The sequence below is a fragment of the Vulpes vulpes genome, chromosome 7 (genome assembly GCF_048418805.1).
Source record: "Vulpes vulpes isolate BD-2025 chromosome 7, VulVul3, whole genome shotgun sequence".
Taxonomy (NCBI): domain Eukaryota; kingdom Metazoa; phylum Chordata; class Mammalia; order Carnivora; family Canidae; genus Vulpes; species Vulpes vulpes.
In genome coordinates this window covers 123,526,290-123,550,476 of record NC_132786.1, presented here as the reverse complement: position 1 = coordinate 123,550,476, position 24,187 = coordinate 123,526,290, and the positions used below count along the sequence as shown (strand labels likewise).

At 37.6% G+C, this 24,187-nt stretch overlaps 1 protein-coding gene and 1 pseudogene across 1 annotated transcript in view; both read right to left on the bottom strand.

Moving 5' to 3' along the window:
• The window catches only part of KCND2 (potassium voltage-gated channel subfamily D member 2), a 474,833-nt gene that overhangs the window by 408,078 nt on the left and 42,568 nt on the right, over nucleotides 1–24,187 (bottom strand). The window lies entirely within an intron of this gene.
• Nucleotides 1,308–2,661, bottom strand: LOC112929867 (non-POU domain-containing octamer-binding protein pseudogene; annotated as a pseudogene).

Genomic DNA, 24,187 nt, shown 5'->3' with positions numbered 1-24,187 from the left:
CAGAAAAACCCTAAAGATATCAGGGACAAACCAAACATGGTGCACCAGTGAAAAACTGTACAGCATAACTACCCGGGATAGGCAAGGCTAAGAGCTACTGTCTGACCCTTCAGCCCACGGTCATTCTGGTCCCAAAATTATCTGTACGAGGCCTATCAAAAAAATCTGTGAATAGCAACATCATAGACACAAAAGGGCCTTTCCTGGGTTGTCCTTACCCAGGAAAAAAGATAGAGGTACCTTAAGACAAGATTTTTTAAAGAAACACCAAAATGAAAACCCCTAAGAGAAAATGTGTTCCTTAGGAAATGAAGGGATACTATCTGGGATATAACAGAACTGCATGTGCGCTGTCTGTGACCCTGTGAACATCTGGCTGAATGCCCACCTGTGGGTGAACAGACCAATGGGGCTAAGGTCTTTGGGGAATGACTATTTTTATGGTGTACATGGCAGTGTCTTTGGGGTTGGAGGCTGTAAGAATGAGAAGGCAAATACAACAGGATGCACAAAGAATGGAATGATCAAGGTTAATGGGGGCTCTAACTGGATCCATTTTGCCATAGTTCCTCCCTACCCCGCACCCCCAGGCGCTCACCAATCACATGAGACTTCAGGAATGCACCACCAGAATCAATTAATTAAATGACATATTGCACAGAACTGATTTGTTAAATATCTCCCCTCCCTTGCCCTCGGCCTCCAGCAAACTCCCCCAGAGCAGTACAGGCAACGGAGACCTAACTATTGGGAGGAATCCCTGACATTTTTCCAGAGCAGAATTCAGGTAGTCCAAAAAAGGGTCTTTTATGGGATTTTGGGAAACTGGACACTGACATTTTTATTAGTATTCGCGACGTTTGTTTGGAGCAAATTCAACCTCAGAATGGCAACACTGAACGCAGGAGGGGTTCCACCAGTTGGAACCCCTTGTAGCAGACTTCCTTCCCTTGTAGCAAGGGAATTCCTTCCCTTGTAGCAGACTGGACAAGGCATGCAGTTGTTGGGAGAGTCAACTCCAAGGTGCCGTCGGGCATCATGGCGGCAGGTCCAGGAGGAGCCAGGGTACCAGCTGGCTCTGGAGATGCCCAGAGCACCTCCTACCGCCATCTGGCCCATCCGCATCTCCGTTCTGTCACATCAGGGAACGTTCCCTTGAATCCTTCCTGCTGTCGCTGCATCCTTTCCTCCTGCAAAATCTCCTCACAACACCTGTGCTCCTCCTCCTGCTCGAGCTTCAGTTGTTTTTTTTTTCTACTTCTTCCATCCTCCAAAGTTCCTCTTGAGCCTCACCAAATCCTGTGTCATCAGCATGACCTGGGCTCATGGTGAGTCACCTCCAGCTCTATCTCCAGCTCCATCTCCATCTTCAGCTCCATCTCCATCTCCATCTCTAACTCCATTTTCATCTCCATCTCCAACTCCATCTCCAGGTCCATCTCCATCTCTATCTCTATCTCCAGCTCCAACTCCAGCTCCATCTCCAGCTCCAGCTCCAGCTCCAGCTCCAGCTCCAGCTCCATCTCCAGCTTCAGCTCCATCTCCATCTCCATCTCTAACTCCATTTCCATCTCCATCTCCAACTCCATCTCCAGGTCCATTTCCATCTCTATCTCCAGCTCCAGCTCCAACTCCAGCTCCACCTCCAGCTTCAGGTCCATCTCTAGTTCCATCTCCATCTCCATCTCCATCTCTAGCTCCAGCTCTCTCTCCAACTCCATCTCCATCTCCAGGTCCAGCTCCAGGTCCAGGTCCAGGTCCAGGTCCAGCTCCAGCTCCAGCTCCAGCTCCATCTCCATCCCCAGCTCCAGCTCCTCGTGAGCTTCCTTGACGTAGCGGCCCACTTGGCCCAGCTGCTGCCTCTCACCCTGAGTAGCCTTCCAGCACTCAGCATACGCAGGCTCAGAGGAGCCAGGCTGTGCCAATCTGGGTGGCTGCTCTCGCTCCCTGTGAAGTTGCTGGTTCTCCACAAGCAGCTTCCCTAGAAGTCCCTCTTCATCAGCCAACTGGTCCGTGGGCTCCTCAGGCACAGGCCGAGGAACTGTGGTTAGCAGGAAGGAGTCTTCATGGTACCTGCCCAGAGCTTTCCAAGCAGCTGGCTTCCTGGAGAAGTCAACAAGGCCTTTTCTGGAGGGCCTTCCTTGACCCTCCACGATGACCACTGCCCTTTCTCCCTGGCCAAACACAGAAATGACTTCTTCTAGCAGTTTGTTGGAAACATACTTGGGAGGCTTGGGATCGTAAGGGATGTGCTCTAGCAGGCAAAGCACACACGCGGCTGCTTTCCATGGAGCAGCATGTCTCCAGCTCTACTTTGGCAACTTCCGCTGGGGTTGGTGTTTCCAAGTGGATAAAGCCAAAGCCCTCATCCTAATGCATGAAGACTTCACCTGTCATCCCCTATTACCCAAGTTGTTTCCTCATCTCCTCCTCATTGATGTCAGGAAAAAGAGTGCCCTCAAAAAAAAAAAAAAGCCAGTTATGTTGGATAAAGGTCTTCTTTCTTGGTTTCCTAAAATCCTTCAGTTCAATACAAGTCTTCATTTTGGCCGTGGGCTTCTTGCCTGTTTGCAGTTATGGTGATGGTGGTGGTGGCTGCTGCTGCTGCTCGTGGTGATGCTGACGATGCTGCTTTGAAGTATGGTTTTGCTTCTCCAGGTTTCATTTTTGCACCCCTCTACTGACTATTCTCAGAGCAACAGCAACACTATACAACCTCGTGGATTACTTCTTGGAACTCCATTCTACTCCCCCCGCCTTGATCTCTTCTGTGGAGGAGGAGTGTGACCTGTCAGGGTCTTGGCACAGTCCACCTCTGATTCTCGTCACATCCACCTTAGAACATAGATTCCTAACCCAAGACATTATTCTACTCTGGGGGAAAGAGTCAAGATAAAGGGAGAAGCTATTTTTTTCTTTATTTATTGTGTCACGGATTAAAATCTTATGCCTAAAGATTACACACTAGGAAGACTCATGATATTTTACCCCTTGGGTCCTGGGGGTGATGTCAATAAGTCATTTCTACTGGTGACCCAAGTACCTGTGAGAATTTTTTAAGATGAAGTGCAATACATACTCTTATGTCCCTGTTGAAGGGCAAGTGATCACAGTGGGCTCTTTACATCCCTTCACACACTAGTTATGGTGCCTAGACCCTCAGGGCAAACGCTAGAATAGGGAAAATATGGTTTAGTCGAGTGTGGCTGAATGGCTCGTTTGTGTCTTCTCAGAAGGTAACTTTTACTACTGGAAGCACATCCTCCAAGTCAGGAACAGTTACCATCTCCCTATAAGGACACATCAGTTACTACAGAAACATAGTAGACCTATGTTTCTTTGAAATGGCATCGAGTCAAATACTTCAAAATCTCTATTTTGATGCTTGAATATATTATTCTTTGGGCTAAACTGCCATGCTGTTTTTTACCTCTTTTGATGCTCACGTGATATGAAACCCCATTTCTTCTTCTAAACTTAGGTATGTTCCTTTTAAAGAGCTGTCCATTGTAGGAGAAAACAAAATAAAAGTGGCTTAAAATATTATATATATATATTATCTCAAGAACCTAGTTTTTCTCGCCACTATACTGCAGCAGACAAAATTCTGATTATAACTCATTTCCATAAACTAAAAATGATTATATTTACATGGCATTTTAAAATAAAAATTTTTAAACTTACTCACAAGTTGTTAAGATCTGAAGTGCCAAAAGATGTTTTGGAAAGTATTTTGGAAAATGGCCCTCAGAGATTGTCTAGAAATGCATGAAATGAAGTAGCAGTTTGGCAACGGTAACTTATTTTTATTAATGTGAATAGCTAATTCTACTGAATCTAGTATCATCGTTACTATGGACGGAATTGGTTAGTTGAAATATCTGTGTGGATCAAAAAAAATGAATAATTGTAATATAATCAGTTACATTTCTGAGAGCCAAAATTTAATCGGTGGACTGTATTTTTTGGGGAAAAAATAATATTTAGATTTTCCTTACAAATTTTTTTCTTGTATTTTTCTTACCCTTCAAACTGTGCCATATGGCAAAGGTCCTAAAATGCTTTCTTGGAAACTGTCTGTTGGTTTCATTAAGATCTGGGTTGCTGCTTTTCAACAAATGGGGTAGAGTTTCTAAGAATCTGTCTGTTTTATCATCCATTTCTTCTGGTGATTGACAGCAACCATCTGCAAGTGTAGAAAGAAACTAACCCTTCATGGGACCCAGCCAAGTAGTAAAGTCGCATTTGAATACAATCACATCAATTAATTTGTAGTTACAATCTCTGGTTTTGAAACCGGAAACCAATACTATTTCGTGTATTTCTTGTAATATAAACCTGTGAAAAAGACAAGGAACAAATTATTAATCTCTTTTCCAGATAACTTAATCCTGTGGAGCTTCAAGGGTCTTAATACATCAGAATTAACATACGTTAAATGGTTCAAACATAATTGGACCCAGGTCTCCATTCTTCCAGCCCCCATGCCCTTCCAATGGACAGAGACACTGTCATAAAGATTAATTCTAGAAAACACCAAAAACACCGAAGACTACACAGCAACTCTGGATGAGTGTACTGATTTATATAATAATTTAAAATAGCATGTGAAGGAAACTAATTTTGATCGTGTATACATTGTCTTTATTATCTTGGCTAAATTTTTGTTTGCTTGATTTTAAAATATTTTCTAATTCTCTTAATATTTATTATTTATTAATCACTTAAATGGTTTCATATGAACCTTTACATTAGAATTTTCAACTATTTAGGCTCTAGAAACTAAAATAGGTCACTGATTAATCTTTTTTTTTTTTTTTTTGTAAAAAGAAAGAGGAAGAGAGAAATTTTAAGCAACCAAGAAACACTGAGCTTTTATAATTTGTTTCTCTTTTGTACAACCCTCCATGTGGTCGTCTGGAGCAGGTTTCTGTCCCAAGTTTTATGAAAGGCTCCTTTAAAAGCAGCTCCAAACTGGGAGGCCAGAGTATTAAACATTCAGCGAAGCATTTAAGAAAAGTACGGGATATAAAGACTTCAATAGCCATTCATTTATACTGGAAACACGACTTGATTAAATGAAAAGCTAACTGTATTTGGGTTTCTTACATTTAATAAAGAACCTTCCAAGAAATGTCAGCCAGACCTACCTACTTTTCCTTACTTGACATAATTAGTACCCTCAATCCTGTTTCACAAATCTTATTGATTTATAAACACAAAATATATATGGCTTGCTGCTTTACGTCTTACGTTTGACAATGTTGAAAATATGCATTAATATGCCACCAAAAGAGCTGATAATTGGCTTCAAGTTAGGAGCATCTAAAAGATGATTCCACACGTAAATATTTGCATTTCTCTGGTATTTTAAGGAGTAACTATTTTATTACTGTTTGATGGAAGATAAAGAGCTGCTTCGCCATTCAGTTGCTTACTTTACATTCTACTGATAACCACTGCTGTAGACACTGGAGATAATCAGTGATATCAGCTTAAATTCAATGAGGCTGCAGGTGGCGGGGGTGGGGATAGGTGGGGGCTGGTATTTAAAATGTTAAAAGCAACAGCAGATAGGTCTGGTAAGATGAGCCTACAGAAGGCGGCCTTCACCACATCCTTGTTTCCAGAGAGGAGGTGATTAATGGGGTTAAAAAAATAAGATAAAATGAAAGCAGAGCAGAGGGATGGGACACAAGAAATTTAAAAGGAGAAACGAAAGAGAGGCCATGGCTAGAAAGGGGTAAACTTAAGGTATTTTTGCAATCTTAGAATTGGGGCACCTGGCTGACCCAGTCAGTAGAGCACATGACTCTTGATCTTGGGTTGTGAGTTCAAGTCCCACTACGCTGGGCATACGGTTTACTTAAAAACAAAACAGAACACCTGGGTGGTATAGTCGGTCAAACGTCTGATTCTTGGAACTTAGAATATTGCACTTAAATGTGCAGCCAAAGCCTCAGGGTGACTTTTCAGAGTTCTTTGGATTTTTTCACTTACTTCAGAGGAGCTACAAGATAATTTATTATGGTGCTATTTTTCTTTTAACATGACAAATACTTATATGTTTCAGAAGATAAATTGTAAGCCTAGTTACTCTGCTACACTCATTGTTAATTTCTTCAGTGACTTGTGGTGTTATGAAAGCTAAAACAAAGCAAAAACACTTATCTGATTATTTCTGTTAATATGATAAATGCCAGCAAAATACTTTCCTTAACTACACACTTTTTCCCCCTCTCCCTCTTCTTCCTTTCTTCCTTTCCCTCGCTTTCCTTCCTCTCCCTCGCTTTCCTTCCTCTCTGGACTTCTCTGTCTGCTTCTCTTTCTTTCTTATGAAAAACACACCCAGGAACCCAGGCCAAGGAAAAAATAATTTTGAAAAATACTAAAAGTTTAGAACCATTTAAAGCAGAATATTTTTTTAAAGAATAAAAAATAAAAGGGCCTTTACACCTTGATCCTTCATTATAAGTTACAATAATAAAAAGACTAAATTATAATTAAAATAATATTAATTTACTTGAATGTTACTGTTTATTTCTACTAATAAAAGTGAGGAAGTTCAATAAGACATGATTAAAATTTAAATCTGGAAAAACGTTATCTTCTTAAATGTTTCATGCTATTCTGGCTGTTAAAGTCTAATAGTGTAAAAAGCTAATAAAATGCAAGAAAATGGCATTGTTGGAAATCTTTAAAAATGTTAAAGAACAAAAGTCACTCAATTGTTGGAAAACTTTAAAAATGTTAAAGAACAAAAGTCACTCAATGTAATTTTTGTTTTATAAAAGGTTATTTTCAATTTAATTTTGTTATTTTTATCTTCAGATAGATTGAAAATCTGTTTCATTCCTCAATTCAATTTCATTACATTTGTATGTGGATTTTATATAGTTCACAACACTGATACTTTATAATCTAGTTTTAAGATCCTTTCTGAAGTGTTGAAAGCATCATGCTTTATTTGGAAACAGTAGCATAAAAATAATGAAATATCCAAATATCTCCATATATTAATTCCTCTGCACCTGCATGATTGTTCTATCATTTTTCACAATTTAAAATGGAACTCATCCATCACTTTGATATGAGCACACGAGCACAATTTCTTGTGCCTTTTGCTTATTTCATCAGCTTTGCGCTTGAGCTTGATAAAAAGGGGGAAAAAAAGTCTATACTGAAAATAGTAATGTTAGCTAATGCTTACTGATTTTTTTTTTAAATGTGCCAGGCACTTTCCTAAGTATTTAAAATAAAGATTCATTTTTTTCCTTAAAACGCCCATCTAGAGTAGGTATTTTATGATACTAATTTTACAGGGGAAGAAACTGACATTAACAAGTTTAAGCAACGTGGCCAAGTCTCCAATACCTAGTGAATGGGGAGCTGGGTTCCACACCAGCTGGTGTAGTTCTAGACAGATCAATACAACCCCTCCAGAGATCTTGTTTTATGTATTGCAAAACAAAAGGGAGTAACAAATGAAAAATACTTCTGAATGGTGAATTTTAATGGAGCATTCTACCTAATAATCTACAGATGTAAAATAAATTGTAGTATGATGCTTGTAAAGTCATGAATAAACAATGTGAGGTCTGGACAAATTTGCAGCATAATCAGCAAGTGTTTTCCACATTTTTCTAAAATCAGAATTTTTTTTAAAGATGTTATTTACTCATGAGATGCAGAGAGACAGAGACATAGGGAAAGGGAGAAGCAGACTCCTCCAGGGGAACCCAACGTGGGACTCGATCCCGGGACCCCGGGGTCACGCCCTGAGCCAAAGGCAGACGCTGAGCCACCCAGGCATCCCTAAAATCAGAAATTTTTTCATTATACTCTTTAAAACTCCTAATTGTGTGGATAATAGCAGAAAGAACTTCCTCCACTGCCTACACAGAATCAATTATTTGACATCGAGAGTGGCCAGTTTGAGGAAAGTTTAGAAGATTTTTTTCTCAAATCACTGCAAATACCAGAGCTCAGAATATAGTTCATTCATTGTCAAAAAGGACCTGAGAAACAGAGGAGCGCTAGTTCAGAAAAGATAAAATGACCAGAAAAAGATATATGTCTTATTTTATTTGCCAGAAATCCTCCATTTTTCTATAGGGAAAAGCAAAAATGATCTCCTATTAGAATTCATTAAATTTTGTATTTTCACAAAAACAGCATCAGCATAAACTCTTGGGAGACGTAACTTCATTTTCAAATGGCAAGGAAAATTCATATTAAGGCTCTGAATCAGAAAGTATGCATGGGTTTAAATACATAGTAAGTTAGTTATATTTTCATTATCTTCTAGTTTCATATTACCACATGATGTTATTTTATTTCCATGACAGTAGATTACAGTAGCTGCCCATTAGCTAGGTTAAGGGGATTCATAACTGAATTATGACAGGACAAATAAGTAACCAATTGAACAATTTATAGTGAGATATTTTTATGGCATTTCCCAGATGACGTTAGTGACATAAAAACATGATATATTGAAAAGTACTGAAAGCTGAGTTTCACAAATATTAAATACATACTTACAGGTATATCATCTATTAACACATAATTTACATGGTAAAGAACTTATCACTAAAACAAATCTGAATTAATTAATTAATTAATTTATTTATTTATTTATTTTGGAGAGAGATCAGGAGAGTGACGGGCGGGCGGAGGGGGTAGAATCTTAAGCAGGCTCAATGTGGGACTTGTCCTCACGACTCTTGACATCAGACCTGAGCTAAAATCAAGACTTGGAGGCTTAACTGACCCGGCCACCCAGGTGCCCCTCAAATGTATATTTAGACTCCTAATACTCGAGGGAAAATAAAGGCTGTAATATGCCTATGCTTCTTATACATAAGCTTAAAAATTATTTTCCTATCCTGAAGCTAAGAATCAAAATGTGAAAATCAAAGATAAGCAACCTACAGATAAGAAATTTTCCCTATCTTGACAATATTTTCTTGCCTTTCTTTAGTGTTGAGATACATTTTATGTGGTAATTCACTCAGTCGTTCATTCACTTGTTATGTAAGATAAAATGTCTCCTCGTGAGGCTGTAATTCAACATACCCACGTATTCAGAGCGCAGACCTTACGCATGCTTACACTGGAAAGACAACCCTGGCTAGATTCCCAGCTCTACTATATACCAGCTGTTGCCAGATTACTTCATAACCACCAAGTTCCTCACTTATCACGTGAGAGTAACAATGGTATCTACCCAATAGGGTGGTTCTAAAAATTAAACGAGACGAGGCCGAGAGCCTAACACAAAATATGTATTCTATAAATATTATCTATAAATATTATCAAATATTGAGTAAAAAAGTTAATGATGAATTTGAGTGTCTAGGCACTTAGGAAGTCTTCTTCTAACACCTCAAAGAGCTTGTGTTATATTCTGTTGTAACTAAGCAATGGAAATTCTAGTGACAGAGAGTGAGCTGTTGAAGGACGCCACCACCAAGACCCGTTGGGAACGCCCTGATATTACATCATAAAATACAAATAAATACAAGGGCTGTAGCAGGTGGAAAAATTACAGGGAGTAACTGAGTGAAATTAAAATACACGTCTTGGTAGGTGCTCGGCGAGATCTGGGACAACACTGCATCTGTATACTTAGAGACACAGTTGCTGTGGCATGTACGCTCTCAAACGCACCCAAAAAGGAAAGGCCTCGGTGGGAAGCTAATCATATTATGTAATAAATTATTTTCTCAAAGTTTTACAGATAAATTCAATTAAAAAATAAATTCCAAAAACTTTTAAATGACCTGGGACAGTTTAGTTTTTTTTAGAAGAGATAGTTATGTTTATAACCCTCTCAAAGAAGTCACCTTCTCCAGCGACAGGAATTATCTCCAAACTACTTCCAAAAATCTGAGTTTGGATATTTCCCCATTCCTTCATAATGGAACACGGGTGAGTCAATACAACCAAGGCTACAAAGGTGTCAAAGAATATGTCATGTCCCTCACCTTAGAATTTATTATTTCCTATGATTCTATTAATTTACCAATGTCTTTAGTTGCTGCAATTGGGGCTGATTCTAGCAACCGAAATTTCGCCGATAATCTCGAAACAGTGAATCTTCCTATTGACAGTGTTTGGCGAGTAACTAACTCTCCGATGCAGGAGCAGGAGGAGGAGACAGAATTGTAAACCTTAACTAGTGTGTAATAAGAAACATTTTAGACAAACGTGGAGATGAAAACATTCACAAACACATTCTGAATTTAGTGATCACTAACCTGTCCTCCTGGAGCTGAGTCCGAAAACTCATATGCTGGGACATCTGCATCTTAAAGGTTTAATGTAGCTCTTGTGTAATAACTACCTGCAATCTCTAAAGCCTTTTTATGCTAATAAGTCACCGTTAAGTAACTATATGCAAATTCACAACCTTAATTCTAGAATATAAACTTCCAGGATTTCTTAGACTACATTTTCTTTACCTTTCTCTTTTTGAGCCCTAAACTCAGAGCAATTTGGTGAGCCTGTGGCCTGCGTACTTCATGGCAATGTGGGAGAGTCATTATCAACCAAGAGTAACATTTTCACACAATTATCTTTAAATATTTATTGATGGAGTATTTGATTTTTTTTTTTTATCCTAGCTCCACCCTCTCAGCTGGACATTAATACAACAGGCCATACTTCAAACACGGTCCAGAGACTGGCGCTCATTCATTCATCAATGTGTATTGAAGGCCTGTTACTGTGTCGGCGTAGTTAGTAGTGCAGGGTACAATGCAGTAATCAAGGCAGGCCACGTCACTGTTTTCTTGCAGTTTACACTCTTGTGGGTAAGAGAGAAGATGAACAAATAGACTCTCCATACATATTTGCAAAACATGTGAGAGAACAAATTGAATAAATATTGAACAAAAAATTAAATATTGAATCTCTATTCTGGTAGGAGATGATTATAATTATCCATGCAACTTCCTCAAAGAGTTGTCTTCTGATTCTCCAGTTGGGAGACCAAATAAAATATATTTCCCCAAAATAGCAGACTGCCAATTATTCTTGATTTTTACTTGCACATCTATAAATAGACATGGATGATCATGCGCATTTATGCATATTGTTGTAGCTGAACAAGTCACTTAAAGAAGTAGATTAATGTAAATATTACACGTAATCAACTTTCCTTTTGAATTTTTTGGAGTGAAGTCAGAAATTTCCACTTTTTCTTTCTTTATTGTTTTGTTTTGTTTTGGCCCGATGTCCGTGATCAAAGTATAAAACAAATCCCACTTTTTCTATTCCACTGTGTCATAAAGTAATGAAACATTTATCACTGAGCGATGCTAAAAAGGTTACATTCAATTTATCAGAGTGTCCTTCTCAGGCAGCTCAAGAGAAGAGCGGCAACACCAGCGCACAGGTGTTCTGAGTCCTCTTTCACAATCAAGGAAACGTTCAAGTATTAATTGCCAGTCATCTACTTACTCAATATATTTAAGTTTATATATAAATGATAGTTTAATAATATATTAACTTGAGAAAGTAGAAGGTGCCCAGAGATGCTTTCATTTGTCAGTTTGCACGTGAGCCCAACCACACGTCATTTATCAAACTTGTGTTTTCTCAAGAAGTCAGTTTGTACAATTAAGAGAAACTTTGAAAATCAGGGTTCCTAATTTCACTGGTAATTGAGCTATTATTCTCTTGCCTTCTTTTTGATGCTAGCTTTCTTTTCCTACTCTGAGTACTGGGATCCTTCACGTCCAAAGGTCGACCACACATGGAAGCACACGTCAACGCTACTGCATCTGTGTTCATCTCCGACGGTCTCACACCAAGCCGACAGTGTCATTTTCAAACGGCCACCTCTACTTTGAAATACTAAGTTTTCCTCCAGGTCATTATTTTAACCCATTAATTAAAGCCAAAATGCTGATAAATGACCTTGCTTCGGAACTGTTTTATTTTTTATTACAAGTCAGGAAATTACCTATAATTTATAGTAAAGGATTATTTTTGGTAACATCTAGAATTTGGTCTAAAAGTTTCAGTTTAATGGCATTAAATAAAAAGCCACGTACTCGTTGATCTAACACCTAAAAGCCATTTATGAGAGCAAATGATTGGTTACCACAAAGTTATTGTATACCTGCCAATAATGTGACTTTTACTCAAGTCACAGAAGATATTGCTAACTCACCAGTGAACAAAGAGAGGATGGCATCTTCTATTCTCACCGTGACCTAACACCCAGGTAACAGGATATGAACATTTTCTAGATGTTAGATTACATCAGTGGCAAAAGCAAAATGTTTATTTCTCTCCTTAAGTGGATAAATTGCCTGTTACATACACATAACATCTTGTTTAAACTTTGCAGGACTAGAATAACAATCTCGAGACAAACCGGAACTAGAAATCATTTTATTTGCTTTATGAACTATTTCATTGAAAAATAATCTTTAACATATGACATACACATCAATGCTGTGTGGCAGAAAGAAGCATAGACAAGGGAAAGGAGTTGGATTTTTGTCCCTACCTCATGGGAGGCACTTAATTTCCCTGGGTCTCAGTTTCCTCATCTGTGAAATAAGGAATTGAGAACAACTGAGTGTTGAATTTCTTTACATTTCTAAAGCTGACAACTGAGTGTTGAATTTCCTTACATTTCTGAAGCCTATTAAATAATGGTAGCTTATATTTGACATAAAACATGCTATGAGTTAGATCATTTTATGTACTGTGTTGATATCCGTCTTTAAAATTTTATTTATTTATTTATTTATTTATTTATTTATTTATTTATTTATTTATTTTTCGTAAACATCAACCTCAGTGTGGGCCTTGAAATCAAGACCCCAAGATCAAGGGTTGCTAGCCAGCCAGGTGCTCCGTATCAATTTTGTTTCCATAAAATATTTTTTTCGCTGCAATGCTGACTTATTTCACTGGAAATTATGTTTTCTTGACTTAGTAACAGAAATTGAATAAAGGCAAAATGGATGTTTCAGACTGTGTCTCACACAGGTTTACAGTAAAATCTGAAGTTGGTTTTCAGAGAAGTAAAGATTCTTTGTCAAGTTATTATGTTGAAAAATGTAACAATGACCAAATAAATAGTATACGGGCAATTAATCTGAGCTCTCAATCATGGTCATGAAACGTCCTCCTCCCACTTCTAGTTCCCTTTCCAGTAAATTATTACTTCCCAATTATTCCATATGTTTTATGATAGCTTCACCTTAGGACCTTATAGAAACTTCATATGATGGATTAGGTTCCAAAACCTTTAGAGTGTGGGTTAGATCATTCCATCAGTCTTATTTTTTTTTTCTGTGTTATTCTCCAAATTGCCTATTTTCCACTTCTTAATCACTTACCCTCTCCTTGTAGCTTCCATCAACTCAACAGATATTCTTAAAATGTTTCTTGTACTCATTTGTTCAAAATCAACTTGTCATTTGTAGTTCTGAAGAAACAGTTCTCACAAAAAGCATACTTGGCATGCCCAGATTGAAAACATAAAACTCCACAACTGTGCTGCTTGACAAATATTCGGTTTTTGCTTTGTTTCATTTTAATTTTAGTCATTAATTTTTAGATCCCTAATCCTAGTATAGTTTTCCACGTTTAAAACACCCATTTCAGTGACCCCATCTACTTTACCTCATCTTACACATCATTTAACACGCTACTAGTAATTACCATTCAATAACACCAAAAATAATGGAAGACAAACAAAGGTGGTTGTTAAAATGGAAGTACTGACTTCTGGAAATATAAATTACTCTCCTCTCCCCATTCCTCTTCAGCTAACATCCTGGTCTCAATGCTCAATAATCATCTTCCACCAACACAGGTAGGTACTAACCCGTCCCAATTCAGTACACTTTCTATAAAAGTTCCGTATCCTTACCAAACACCCTGCAGGCCTCCCTGTAAAACATGCATATTCAACATGCATTTTTTTTTTTGGAAACCACACAAAAAACACAAGCACACACATGAATAGAGTTTAATAACTCCATTTAGCATGAAAATAACTATGTGCTAACGTGATCAGCATTTCTTCTCTTCAATCCATCCTTTTAAGATTCTATTTATTTATTTGAGAGAGCGCATGTGAGAGAGAGAGAGAGCACGAGCAGGGGGGAGGGAGAGGGGCAAGGACAGAGGGAGAAGCAGACTCCCCGCTGAACAGCAAACCCTATGCGGGACTCGATACCAGGACCTCGGGATCACGACCTGAGCTGAAGGGAGACGCTTCACCAACGGAGCCAGCCAGGTGCCCTGTCCATTCTGTCTTATATGGAAAGAGCACACCCTTTAAAACTGTGTGCTCGTATCATTCTCCTGATTAAAATAACTGGCATCTCTCAATACCTAACAAATAAACAGAATCCCCCAGAAAACCTTAAATTGCTAAGACACAACAAACTTTTTGTCATCTGACATAGTCCGTCTTCTCAGCCTACAGGACTTTCTTCTACACGTGCAGTTCTCGGGCCACACGGAGCTATTGCCTCCCACATACTTACCATTTAATGCTTATGGATCTTTAAACCTATTCTCTCTACCTGTAATATCATTACCCACTTTTTATGGGCATTTTTGAGCAATTTCCTCCTCATATTTTCTGATTACTATAAATGTCACCTCCTCTGAGTTTCTGTAATGAGCTTAAGGCATACTTTCATGTATCTCAGCATCTCCTGAATGTCATGTTTTGGGTACTCAATAAATGCTTATTGTGTAAATGATTAATAATGATAGGATCGATGAGAACAGAAAGACATCCCAAATTTGGTTTCTTCTTTCAAAGACTTAACAGTGAAATATGGAAGAGCAAGTGTGTTGGACATAACAGAACGTTAGACAGCATATGTGGAGGGGACTAGAAAGGAAAGGCAAAAAAACACGGAAATGAAAGCATGGATGTGCCTTCTCTGCTAGGCACAAGCGATGCGCTTTCCCATATATAATCTCCATTTCTGAAGTATTTTTTGATTTAAAGTATAAACACATTATTATAGTTTTAATAACAGAATACAAACAATGAGCAATATTTAAATATCAACTATGAAGGACAATAAAATGTTCAATAAACAAAGCTTACTAATATCACAAAAATAAAGACCTTAGACAAATGGTGTTGAAAATCATGAATTTTTCTAACAAATAAATATTCTAATGATGTACACAGGAAAGCCAAAGATAGAAGTACAACTATGTAATAATTATCTGAATGTTTGTCCTAATAATCACATAAATGCAAATTAAACAATAAGCTATGGTTTTTGGATGCAATTTGTGCTTCCCACACAATACTCTGATTGTTAGCCTACTTCTTAGTATTCCCTGCTAAATTAAAATAGTGGAAGTCTGGACTGTGGTCTTTAATGATGCATCATGTGCCAACCTAGCAAAATCTACAAACATCTATTGAAATCTCTTGAATAAATTTACCAATGAATGCATGAATACGTGAATGGAAATGATAGCATGCAAAGCTAGAAAGGTACCATGGATTGAGTACTCTCTTTGTCGTTTTTTTCTTTTTTTTTTTCTTTTCTTTTAAGATTTTTTTTTAATTTATTTTATTTTTATTTATTTATTTATTTTTTTTATGATAGTCACAGAGAGAGAGAGAGAGAGGCAGAGACACAGATGGAGGGAGAAGCAGGCTCCATGCACCAGGAGCCTGATGTGGGATTCGATCCCGGGTCTCCAGGATCGTGCCCTGGGCCAAAGGCAGGCGCCAAACCGCTGCGCCACCCAGGGATCCCTTCTTTTAAGATTTTATTTATTTGAGAGAGAGAGAGAGAGAGAGAGAGAGAGAGAAGGAGCAGAGGGAGAGGGAGAAGCAGGCTCCCCACTGAGCAGGGAGCCCAATGTGGGACCAGATCGCAGGAAGGACCTTGGGATTACGACTCCATCCAAAGGCAGACACTTAGCCGACTGAGCCGCCCAGGTGACCTGGATTGGATACTCTCGAAAATTGCCCTTTGGACATGGATTCCAACCACAGCAACACAAGCACACTGGATAATCCTTCACTCATTCATGAAGCATTTCCTTGTAGGTTCCAAACATACTCAAAAATGGACCCTTCTTCATCAACAGAACTGCTGTCCTTGGATTCTTTGTCTTGTTCTACTCTGAATCTGTCAGCCAGGTTAGAGAGAGTGATCACCTTCCTCCCACCAACTCCCATTTTCCCTCAGTCACTCTACCCTTTGCTTCTACTCTCTAAAGGTGCTGTCTTTCTACTTGACTACGTCTTCATTCTCATTTTCTTCCTTTTAAGCCATTACAATACACTCTTAATTGGCTTTTCTGCCTTCAATGCCAAACCACTTCAATCAATTTTCCAAAGTACAGCCACATTGTTACTTCTTGACTTGAAATTCTTTAGCCAGTCCCCGTCTTTGACAGGATCAAGTAAAAATCCTTTTGTAGAGCCAGAGGTATTTCCCTAATTTGCTGCCCACGTGGCTTTGCACTGGCTGCAAGATAAGCTTCTCACACACGCTGAAACACAAAGACATACCAAATTCTCACACTTAAAGGCTTTGCATCTGTTAGTCCTCGGACCCTTTCTGATCTTGAACACCAGGCATATTCTTTCTACCAGACCCCACTTAAGTGGCCCTTCCTTCGTGAAGGTTTCCTTAATTCCCCTCTTGCAGATGTGACTGCTCTTTCCTCTGTGGCATCCCTGTACCCCTATATAATTCAAGATTACACTTCTTACTGTTACATGTCAGTCACCTACTCAAGCTGTGCGTGTCTCTAGTGCCCGGAACATATTCAGTTCTAAAATTACTCAATGTTTATTATCATTTCAGTGGTACCAACTGACAAAAGAGCTCAAACTGACAGAACCACTCAGAGTGACTGATTCAAGGATTTTTAATTTCAGTATATTTTTTGTTAATATAAAACACGATTCAATTTTAATTGAAAGTATTTAAATAGTCAATGCTGTGATATTTTAATATTTTAATATTCAATGTATTTTAATATTCAATGCTGTGATATTGTGATTTATAAGAAAAATGCATATTTGGGCACTTAGATGACCCAAATATATTTCTCATATATATTTGGTCTTCGTCCATGGTTCGTGGCTCACTACTTCCAAAACTCTAGGAATTTCCTAAGTGTGGAGAATAATAAAGCTATTTTTTGCTATGTTAATGAAGAGATTTTTGGAAAGCACCCAGGGATTGAGGCTGGATGCCAAGAGAATTGACCATGAGATTAGAGGATTAAAACATTCAGATCCATCCCACTCCCTGCCCCTGACCTCCTTGAAGAAGAAGGGAGGGGCTGAGGATTGAGTTCAATCATCAATGGTCAATGATTTAATCAATCTTTTTTTTTTTGTAATGAAGCCTCCATAAAACAAAAAGAGACAAAACAAAAACCAAAGGAAGGATCTCAGAGAGCTTCTAGGTTGCTGAAGACATGGAGATATGGGGGGAATGGCATGCCTGGAGAGGGGATGGATGCTCTGCGCCCTTTCCACAGACCCTGCCCTATGCATTTCTTCTACTTCTCTGTTCATGAGTTATGTACTTTTATAATAAACCAATGATCTAGTAAGTAAATATTTCTCCAAGTTCTGTGAACCTCTCTAGTAAGTTAATCAAAACTAAGGAGGGGATCATGGAAGCTTCTGATTTCCAGTCAGTCAGAATTACAGGTGACAACCTAAACTTGCAACTGGAATCTAAAGTGGCAAAGGTGAGGGGGGTTGTGGTGGAGGGTGGAGTTGGGGAGGGGAGTACTTGTAGGACTGAACCCTTAACCTGTGGACAGTGTCAAAATCGAGCTGAACATCCAGTTGGTATCTGGGGCATATCTTGTTGTATGTGTGGTGAAATCCCCCCTTCTCCATATATTGGCATTGGTGGGTGTCAAGACCTTTTGAATGCTAACCAACTAATATCTGTATGCCAAAAAAATTTTTCATGGCTTAAAACATAATATGATACTATTTATTTATTTATTTATTTATTTATTTATTTATTTATTTAAAGATTTTATTTATTTATTCATGATAGTCACACACACACACACAGAGAGAGAGAGAGAGAGAGAGGCAGAGACACAGGCAGAGGGAGAAGCAGGCTCCCTGCAGGGAGCCCGACATGGGATTCGATCCCGGGTCTCCAGGATCACGCCCTGGGCCAAAGGCAGGTGCCAAACTGCTGCGCCCCCCAGGGATCCCCTATTTAGCATATTTAGATAGAAATATGAAGTGTGGTATTGATTATTGATTATGTGGCTTCTACTGCATCAAATGGAGAACAAAAATATTTCTCTAGTAAAGCTTCACATTATAGAGATATAATTACATTAAATCTTATCTCTAGTTTCATGAAATATATAAAATACAGTTATCTAAAGGATATTTTTAAATGTTTCTAAAATGATTTGGACATGATTTTTCTTTCTCAATATCTTAATGTAGGAAGGAGATATAAAAACATGGCACATTTTGGGCAAATTAACTATAGTATTATTTATTGTGGCCTACCTTTAGAAGTGAGAAAGAATTGCTTCTATATTCCATTTTCCTTCTGTTTCAGAGCTAGTATTTTGATAAGCTTATCTACCTTATGAAGAAGTTTAAAAGCCCAGAACCTATGCCTGATGTTAATAAGAAAGTCTACTGCAATATATGAGATATATGGAATAGAATAGCAAATGTAAGGTCTGTGTCCTATTTTTGGTTTAAATTTTTGTTTAAGGAAAGTGTAATTTGGTACAGTGTATTACTATTCTACAATTTATCCTTTAAACATAAAAATAGCTCTACAGCTACTCCCTTGTTACTTCATGGCAATTTTGGAGGAATGCCTGAGATTATATTTAGAGTCCTGTAAGAAACAAGAAAAAGAAACAACGAATAGCAAACTTAGAGTTCATTCAGGAAGAAAGGTATTAGAATCATCTCTAATAACGAGGCTAATGGAAGGGAACCAGAACTCAGAAAATGTAAAACTAAATGATCTAATGCTTCCATGCAGCAATGCCATTAAGGAAGGAGAGGGTGAAAAATAGGAGGCGAAAGGTAAACTATGCTAATCTATTGAACACTGATGATAACAGTAGCATAAAATTGTCTTCAATTACACGTAAATAATTAAAATGGAAATAGCATTTACAAAATTTGAAGTCAACCGTACACTGACATAGGGTTAGTCTGTTTAATTTCTAGACCGCTATGAGATGTATTAATGATGCTCCGTTTATTTATAAATGTTCATGGCCTTGTCTCCAAGAGCAATACAATTGGTTGAAAGCCATCTTTTGAATTTGGTACGCTACATTATCTATAAATTTTATTTGTTCAAATTGACAAAATGTGTTGCCTTATTCTTTGTGACACGAGGCCTACGAGAGTCTTCAAGTGCTAAAAATTGTGCATATGCCACCGAAGGAAGAACTATCTCATGGGTTTTGGTTTGGTTCCCAACCTATGGATTTAGATCACCAGGGAGTTATTTTGAAGGGATTTTCAAAGCCATAAGAGCTTAGTAAGCATTACCATTAGCTCAAACAGGTAGGTTGCATACACATGTAGGAGCTATGCTGATGTTATGATTAAATGTAAAGTATTATAAAAGTATTAATTCAGCATATGTTTCTGTCATTATGAATGACCTTAATCAACGGAGAATTATCTTTCACATGGAATCAGTAAAAGTGACTGATCTTATTTCTGAAAAATGAGGTCTGTGATCTAGATATAACAGTAGGATTGGATTTTACGTTTAATCATTCCTTGACTTTCCTTCCTATGGCATAACTGTATAATTTGTACGGTTACACTTTCCTATCTTTAGGCAACTCAACACGTACTCTGAGCTCTTAGGTTCACTCGCTTTAATTGTGTTTTTTCTTGTATGTTCTAATTTGAGTGCTGATGCTAATTTTAGATGTGAGAACTTAAATCATTCGTATATTCTAGGTCTTGAAAATAAAGTAGGAAAATTGAACCAAGACTTTCTCTGAAGTTCTCTCCAAATCTAACATCCCGTAACTCTCTTACACCTTAGAGTACATGGTGGCAAATACACAGCAGGTGCTTAATGAATGCTTGTTTAATTAATATGGCGTAGCTTTTACTACTTTATACATCTAGGCTGACTGCAGGAATATTGTGTTTCTTAAAGTTTTTCACAAAACTAATGGTTGGAACATCTCAGAACTCTGCAACTGATTGATTGGAAATCATTGGGTTTATATTCTTCCCATAAAACTGCAGGTTTTTTACAGCTTTATAGACAATAATGAGTACACTTAATTACATATGCACAGTAGCAATAATCTCCAAAGACAATTTAATTTCTGAAGCTGTGTACTGTAATCTCAGCCAAATCACAGATTCACACAAATCAAACTGGGCTGAAGTTTAAGAATGAAAGCCAATCTGTCTCACTAAACCTTTCTCTGAATCTTTGGTAACTTGTAACTTGTAACTCCTATTAGGACCAACATGGGTATTTTTAATTAGAGTGAGATGTTCTCAGTAAAAGATAAATAACTCATACTATGCCCAGTTGAATTCAGAGAGCACAACAGATTTTTGGGAGAAGCAAGTAATTACAAGAAAGGACACAAACTTGCTAACTGTTAGATAGGTATGACGCATATATATTGTAGTTGAAATATCTTAAAAGTCAATGAGATACTAACATAAAATTATCTAATTTAAGATTAATGCATCCGTGAGGGTTTGGTGCCATGTTTGGATGGTTTAACTTTTCCAAGGACATTTGCCATTCAGCATAAAACAGATTGATATAAAGTATTTCCAACAGATTCTTAAAGAAGTTTGAGATATATTTCTTTTCAATAAAGTACTGAATATATAAATGACTTAAAAATGACCTGCAATTAATATCTCATAATCTGCTTTTTAAAAATACTGAACAACAAGTATAGTAATTCAGTACAATAAATTTAAAAAAAAAACTGTACTATTTCTTTGTCAAATGAAAAGCTTTACCCCTCGGCTTTTTTGTTGTTGTTGTTAGGAGCACAACATGAGAACTACCATCTTAACGAAACTTGTAGTGTACATGACGATATTGTTAACTTTGGGCGCTGTGTTGTAAAGCAGATCTCTAGAAATCACTTATCTTGCATAACTGCTGAAACTTTACCGTTTTAAGGTTTTAACCGGAATAAGGAGCCAATATGTCAACATGACTCAAAATAGCCTGTTAAATGTAAATATAAAACTTACATTAATGACTTGGCCGTAGCTTAATAAACCCACCGGAGGAAAAAGAAAATCTTTGTACCAAACTTCAATATGTAGAAACAGGAACTCCACACAAGTACGATGTTGAAAGCTTCAAAAGTCTAGGAGAAATACGTTATTTCAAAAATGAGTTTTGATTTAAACGTAAGCTCGAGGTAGTTATGAAAAACATTAGGGGAAATTGGAAAGACCTTGTTAAAATAATTGAGCTTACAGAAGCAGTGATAAGAATGCAAATCTGAAAATTGCCTCTGCATCACATAGCTAGCTAAATAATCCTAGAAGTGGAATCATTTTTCTTTCTCTCAAAGCAAAATTGGAATTTTAATAGGTGCAAAGAAAAGTGGTATGGAAACCAGAAGCACCTGGATTTCCATCTCTTGTGAGACACATTAAGGCACATGAAAAGAAAACATGGTTTTATCTTTTAAACTTCTAAAGCTGGAGGTACTTTTAGTTTTCCTTAATAGTGTATTAGGACTTTACAGCCAAGGATGTATTTAAATTTTTGGAATAAACAAATACCATTTCCGACCTTTCCCCCTTGGAACTACCTAAACTGATTGTTGATGTATTTAGACATTTTTAGAATTCTTTCCTTCTTTGTGTGTTTCAACATGTGCAACTTTGATGCACCTACAAAAACTCCACGTTGGCAATATTACCTAATTGTTTAATTGTAATCAATTTCCATCAGGTGGCAATGGGTGAATCTCTTAGGGTTGATGCTAACTGACCGGACATCCTGGTTCACCAACTATAACCGTGGTGGGAATAGAAGAAGTGACACAAAAAAAAAATCTCAGTAAGGCTGTGTGGCATCTGCTGGGTTGCTGTGCATTTAAGAAAGCTGATAGAAGCGTTAAGTATCGTTCACGGAAGCCCAGTGAAAGTGCTTAAGAGAAATGAGCACTTTTGCAGAGAGTAGTTGACTAGAAACAATGGGATAGAGTTCATGTCATCAAGCACACATGTGTCATGCCTGAAGAAGTAAAAGGCTGCTAGTCTTACAGGGTTCGAGTAGGGGCCAGAATTCTGGACAGTTCTAGAAAAACACTGTGTTGCTACCATTTTCCCCAAACTGGTCTAGGAGAGGGTACTAGCAGATTCTGTGGTAGGAACTTGGTCTGCCTGCTTCCTACGATGAGCCTGCGCAGCCTGGGTGAGTGCCACATGGTCTCCCCACGAGTACTTTCTCAGGAAGTCTTCCTGCTGCTGAGGTCTGGTCACATCCTAATGCACTTTCTTGACTCTTTATCAAGGAGTCTGATGACTTCTCTAGTTGACTTTCTTCAGCCCATTAGTATTGATTTGGCAGTCCTATGTTTATTTGTTTGTTTTGTTTTTAATTTTCCAGGTTTGTTGAACCCATCCTAATTTCCGAAATGTCAAAGAAAGCTTTCTTAGATAGGAAAGCCCTAAGTTACAGTTCTGAAAATCCTTTTCTCCCCATTAATTAGGGAGAGAGTATCATGAAATTCATTGGTCACAGGGACCCCAATATAAAATGAGGTTATTTTATTTTATTTTATTTTTTTAAATGAGATAAACTTTCACCGATATTTTGCTCTTTCTCAGTCAGCTACAAATTAGGATAGGCTATTGGTGGTTATAAATGCCACTTGATAGCAGTGAAAAACTTAAGATGTAATAATTCTTAGAGTCTGGAGAATAAAAAATTAGTTTTGATTGATAAATACATTTGTTTTCCAGTTGCATACTACATCAAACAGATAAGAATTATATACCTATTGCTCTACCTTTCAAATCGTGGGGTATATGTAGTCTACGTGTTACTTAGGGTAATAAAAACCTAAGAATTATTATCTTGGAAGAAAGCTGAGGTTCTATTCATGCATTCTTTGAATGACTACTGAAGCATAATTTTTAGGCATTTACTGATAAGATCATTTAACTTGTAAATTCACTCAGAATATTTTAGTTTAAATTTTGTTTTTTACCTAAAATACCTAATAAGGTACCAATTATCTAATTTTTTAAGGTGCATTGAGGTGTAATTTTAAATTTTACCTAATAATATACCTAACAAGGTCACTTATATGAACATGTAAGGGGAAAAGAGAATTATAAATATTACACTAAACATAGTCACTGCCACTTAAAATATTAAAATTATATCTTATTATCAAATCTTCACGACTAGAAACACTTCTAGAATTAAGTACAATATCTGTAAAAAATACATAACACACATACAAAACCATTGTTTCAATATAAAATAGATGTCTATCTACGAGATGTCAAAGGCCCATGGTTTATTGCATCCATTTTCCTTTAATTTAAAGATCTGTGCACTCTAAAATATATAGCATCCTTGGATTTGAGTTATCTGCTTACTCCCAAGTTGAAGCTAGTCACTAAGTCACTAATATTTGAAATTATTAGGTATTAAGAAAAGAAAAACAAAACCCAGTGCTCATTGGAGAAGCCACCAGGCACTCGATGGTACCGTGTGACTTTCCTTACACTTGCAGCAGCGCTTTACGACCGTGGAATTTACAACCTGGTGATCTAGGGAACATTACAGAACCAGAGGGACCCTCACGTTGTGAGGCCTTCGGGGACTATTCCCGAAGAGCGGCACCAGAAAGTCAGATATTTCATCAACATGAAATAACGTGACTTTCTAGGTCTAGCAAAGGAATTGATGCTGAGATTCACCGCGGGCCTGGACAATTTCAAGTCTCATTCTGCTTCTGAATCTCCCACGTCATTGCAGAAAACTCAAGGACCACCGGTTTCCAGTGTTTCTGGTTTTGTGGTGTCGCCCTCAAGTAACCTGGAAAGGCTGAAATGCCTACACACTCTAAGAAGCGTCTGATGCTATGTTGCCAACAGGACTTTTCAGATGAAAGTATGATCACTGTTAATGCAAACACAGGTTCCTGTGAACGCACCAAT